The sequence below is a fragment of the Haplochromis burtoni genome, unplaced genomic scaffold (genome assembly GCF_018398535.1).
Source record: "Haplochromis burtoni strain Fernald_Lab_line unplaced genomic scaffold, NCSU_Asbu1 Contig_2620, whole genome shotgun sequence".
Taxonomy (NCBI): Eukaryota; Metazoa; Chordata; class Actinopteri; order Cichliformes; family Cichlidae; genus Haplochromis; species Haplochromis burtoni.
In genome coordinates, this window is record NW_024584981.1 from 1,176 (window position 1) to 6,805 (window position 5,630).

The 5,630-nt window shown below is 37.3% G+C and overlaps 1 long non-coding RNA gene across 1 annotated transcript; it reads right to left on the reverse strand.

Annotated features, from left to right (window-relative positions):
• Positions 1 to 1,224: 1,224 nt before the first annotated feature.
• On the reverse strand, positions 1,225 to 4,041 carry LOC121813791. The gene is made up of 3 exons (XR_006053878.1): positions 3,844 to 4,041; positions 2,649 to 2,784; positions 1,225 to 1,352 (listed from the first exon to the last, which is right to left on the reverse strand). It is a non-coding gene; the product is annotated as an uncharacterized LOC121813791 (long non-coding RNA).
• Positions 4,042 to 5,630: the final 1,589 nt, after the last annotated feature.

Consider the following 5,630-nt stretch of genomic DNA (forward strand, 5'->3'; position numbering starts at 1 on the left):
AAAAATTCATAAATTAAAACTTAAATTAATTTGTGCTTCGTACACAACAACATTGGTACAATTAATGTTAAATATTCTTTTATTCTCCTCAACTCTAAAACTATACTAAAATATAATGACAGCATCCATCTTGTCATAAAACTACTAAACAGCTGATACATGAACAAAATAACTCACAAGCTTTCAAATTTGAGCATTTTTATTTCCTTGAAATCAGGTTGCCCTCATGTAAATGTGTTTATTTACATTCATTCAAGTGGCTACCAAGTGTTTTCTTCAAACAGGACACCTGACAAACAAAAAATGTCATATTTAACGAATGTTCACATTTAATAATATCCAGAGTACCTTTTAGTTAGAATCACTGCCTTGTGGTAGTTTTGCCTCAGCCAAATGGTTAAGGTGTGGTTTACATCCATGTCTGTCCACTTATGATACAGTATACACATGTAGTCAGTTATAGCCAAACACCTTTGATTACTGAATTACATTCACTTCATTAATGAAGTGAATGTAATTCACATTTGTGTGAACATTTGTCTGAGATTAACTCTTTGGGCTCTTTACCTTACAATATAACATACTTGAGTCAAAATTTGTTGACTGTTTAAGTGGTGCCACATGAATAAAACTGAACAGATCTAAAGAAGATGTTCCTGAACTTTGGGTTTATTCGAACAGGACGGATGGATAACCACAGGACTTTTCCCCATATGATAACTACAACACAAAATAAATTAAGACAGATTACTGTCCCAAACTTAAAGATAAAAGTGTATTTACTGGACTTGTTTTGTCAGTGAGGAGCAAAGTACAATTAGAAGTGCTTGTTCTGATGAAAAGTTAAACTGTAAACAGCAGCGTAGTGAATAAGGATCTGTGTCCACGAATCCTCAGCAGTGACAACACTTAAACATCATAGTTCAAAATCCTTAATGCACACTTTTTCTCCACGGTGTTCAAATGCTCTTAGCTGTTTAAGTAGAGGAAAAAGTCTGACATATTTCATGACCATTAAATGTTAGACAAGGCTCTGAAAACGAGGTTACGGTTACAAACAAAAACCTCTGCTTGTGCGCACAGACCCTAAATCACAACAAATAAGACAATAGTAAGACAAATTACTACAAAGCTGTTGTGGGCACAATTCTTGTTACCACTCTTCATATACCAGTGTGACAAAGTCCTGAATGCAGCCTGCATGTAGTCATCAGGTCATGAGCTTAAAATACACTCAGCTTTTCCTTGGATTTTCAGAGTTGCTCAGTTCATACAGGAACTGCAGCAGTCGGGGTTAACGTGTCGCTGTGTTGCTCCTCCATCTCAGCCATTGAGACTAGTCGCAATTTATTCTGAGGAAAAAAAGAGAAACAACAAGACATTTTTAAAAAGTTTGTATTTTTATAATTTTTTTTACCTAGAACATAAACAACATAAAAAAAAAGGATTAGGGCTGTGCGATATGACAGATATATATCAGATGACGATATAAAAATGTCTATCGTTTCATATTATACACTATTGTTTGTTTTGTGGTGTTGCAAAATAAACTGTTTACGGCAATATTTTTTTCATGATTTTGATGGTCACTGTAGTGGCTATATTATTTCTTAAAGTTCTCTCTTTCTCTTATACTTACAATAACCACACTATGGACGGACAAGTGACTGTTTTTACGCGTACTTTCGTTACCAACAATGACGGTAAAACCATTGCGTGGCTCCGCCGTCCGCTTGTTTATTTTCCACATAAACCTTTCACAATAAAGCTCAAGTTTCTGTTGAGACTTTTCAAAATAAACTGAAATGATATACATTATTCTCAAACATAAAATTTCAGAATATGCATCAAACAAATGACCTCAAATAAAAACATCAAGTAACTATAAATGGCGCTTACAGTCACCACGCAGATGAAGGCACAGAGAATACCAGCATGGCCAGCAAGGATGAGGCAGAACCAGCTAGCTCCAAACAGAAGGACCAGTCAAAAGAAATCGAGGACCTTATTGTTAAACGAGGGGCTACCTCTGTAGCATGGACATGGTTTGGTTATGAAAAGTCTGACACGCCCCAGAAAACTGTACTATGCAAATTATGCCACAAACTGGTCCCCACCACCACTCAAACACGACAAACCTCTTTAACCACCTACACAAGAATCACATGAAAGAGTATGGAGAGAGTTTACGAATGAAAAGCAAAAAAGAGCTGTCAGGTGCTCAAAATAATCCTTAGACTCAAACGTTAGAACAGGGTTTTCCTCGCAGCACGCCATGTAATAAATACTCAGAAAGAAAATGGCGGCCGTTTAAACTCATGTCTAAAAATGTATAGTTTCATGCATCGGTCAAAACACTCGACTCCAGGTACACGACGCCCAACTGAAAACACTTTCACATAAGTCGAGTTGCCCGAGAATCACAGAATTTACAGAAAATGCACTATTTTGTGATATATATCGTTATCAGGAGAGATATGTCTTATATTGGGATATGAGATTTTGGTCATATCACACAGCCCTACAAAGGATTATAATTCACGTAGAGTTGCATACACATAACACCATTCTGTTGCAACAAAAGCAGTTTATAATTAAAGTAACATACATACCTTGAAAAACTAAATCAACCACAACATTAAACTCACCTTGTGTTTGTAGAGAAGGTGATCAGGGTTTTTCTTCATTTCCTGAGACCAGCTGCTCTGGATCATCACCAGCTTGTATCTTCATCTTTTTTTTCCACTCGGGGAAGTCTTTCCTTTTCTTGGCCATTGCTCTGCACTGGAAAACCAAAGTGTGTGATCAAAGGTGAAATAAGGGATATTTTTCCACTGCAGGACTTAGAGTGCTTCAAGTAGTGATAGCTGTTGATCCATTTCTCAAATAATCTGTAAGGATCTGGATTTTTAAGAAAGATACAAATATCTCTGCTTATATTTGGCTAAAAGCTTGATATAGACAAGGCATATAAAGCCCCTGCACACCAGCACTGCGCTTACATTATAGTTCAATCAAGAAATAGTTATTATTGATTTATTATTGAATTTTTTTAGTAATAATTATTAGTATTTAATCACATTAGCACAGTGGGGTGACAAAAATATTCCACATACTAGAAATGCTGCTCAGCATTTCATAAATACATTTTCAACAAATGTTGGAGTAAAAACACAGTTACAGGGAAAATGTAACTGTGCTGAGGTGAAACTATACTTTCAATAATATTACCACTACAGTCTGTTAACCACCGAAATAATCTATGCTGGTCAGCTAGCTAAAAGTATTTACTTTAGCAGCCCAAATCAGAGGCTAACATTAGCATTTGCTAGCGTCAGCCAGGAAGGTCTGAGGCTTAAACTAGGGTTAGTGTAACTTTGCCTGAAACCCTTTAAAGTGTACAGTAGAGCCAACTGTAAAACACAGGTATTGATACAGTACTTATTAGAGTCCTAGAATAATTTCTAGGACCATGTTCTCACTTTTCCCAGTTATCCACATCGCTGACTTTCGCTAATTAGCTAGTTAGCAGTCACAGCTGTGTAATACCCAGAGAGACACAGACAGCTAACTATAATATTTATGAAAACTGGTTCAGCCACTGAAGGGCAAAACTGGTGGTATCACAGTAAAAATTATTTTAACATTAACTAAAATAAAGCTTAAGTCATGTTAAACCTAAATAACAATTATTTTAAAAAATGAGTCAGCAAAATATTCCTGACTTGTCTGGAGACAGCCGAAACCAGTTAACAAATAAATTAACAATTCTTTCTAAATAAAAACGCGGAGTCTTTTGAAAAACATTATTTTAATAAAAGAAACATGAGTTTTAATACTTACCACAGAAATTTGAAGGCAGTTTCTCCAACTTCAGAGTCCAAAATCCAGATGAAGCCTGAAAGAAGCCTAATGGCTGCTCTTGCGCTTACTTTTCCCTCCTTTTCGGGTTCTTTTTCCCACAATGCATTGCAGTAGTTGAGAAATACAGAAAAATACCTGTAAATGACTAATACGGAAAATTCCTTCACGTTTATACAGTAGATTGTACTGTTATTTTAGAATTTTTTACAGTCGCAGGATCTCTTTTCTACGTAGCTGACGGCTGGTAACTGTGCAGGGGCGGATCTAGCAAAGTTTAGCCAGGGGGGCCGATAGGGCATTAACAGGGAAAAGGGGGCACAAAGACATACTTTTCTTTCTTATTCTCATTTAAAATGTCTAGCTTTTAATAAATAATTATCTGAATCTTACACCCAAAGTTTTAATCTGATGTAAAATGATATAGAAGTCCATTACTGTATATAGTAACTGTTAAGTCTAATATACCCTAGTAAGCTATAGTACTTTTTCCTTTGGGAAGGTACCATCTGTGCAGTCTGCAATTCTGTTGAAGAAAGATGTTGAATCTATTTAATTATTCTTGAAAAATAATTGATTTCTGTGCATTTTTTTTTCACACTGCATCAAATTAAAGTTGATTACGTCGATTAAGCATCATGAGGTGGAGGGGGTGGTTCCCTATTTTTTTTTTTTTTTTTTTGCTGGGAGTTTGCAACCCTATTAGTTAGGTTGCTTAATATTTCTGCTAAGTACTCTTTAAAATACCAGAATAGGGAGGATGAGTAGGTTTAAGTTTATTAGATTGATCAGTATTGCTGAACTATGAAATATTTTGGGTGCAGTGTATTTTTTACATACAGGTATAACAGAATAGCTTTAGTGTTGTTGTTTATTTAAACTTGAGTATGAACTTATACAAAATGCAGCAAATATTAAAAAACAGTTTTATTGATTAAAAAACACACTATATCGGATTCATATCGGTATCGGCAGATATCCAAATTTATGATATCGGTATCGACATAAAAAAGTGGTATCGTGCCATCTCTAGTTGTTATGACTTCATCTTATTTTGAGCATTTATGGAGTTAGTTCTTCTTGTAATTTAGTCTTAAGTTTAATTTGTTTCCTCTGTGTTTTCCTGTCTCATCCTCCTGTGTCAGTTCCCCTGTGTTAACTGTTACCCTGTTTCTTGTGTCTTATGTTGAGTTTTACTTCCCTCTCAGTGTGTGTGTGTGTGTGTGTGTTGTCAGTGTGTGTTGTGTGTGTGTTGTGTGTTGGTGTGTGTGTGTGTGTGTGATGTTCACTTCAAGTTTCACTTTTTCTTATTCAGTCTGTCTCAAAGTGCATTTAGGTCCTCATCTATCATCACATGACAGGATGAAGAAGTTTGATGTTTCTGCACAGTTCAGATCAATAACTTTATTCAGCTCTGTGGGGCCAGGCGGCGCTGCTGCACTGGGCCCCGGTCCGGATGGGCCTGGGCCCCCTTTCCCTGGCGGGTCGCGGAGTATGGGGGTGCCTACTGGGGTCAGCGGGGGAGCTGGCCCCAGGGAGGGGTCACTTGCCCCTCCCTTCCTTCCCTCCCCATCTCCAGCTGCCTCCCTCTTCCCGCTCCACCACAACCACCCACACATGCAGGGCCTTGGAGTAGGGGTATGTCACCAGGGTGCAGAGGAGGCTACCCCCTCTGTCCCCTTCTGGCTGCCTCTGCCTCAATTTTATCCCACAACTTAGACATTCACATTACTCACACTCTCATTACACATACATATAGGATCTTGGGG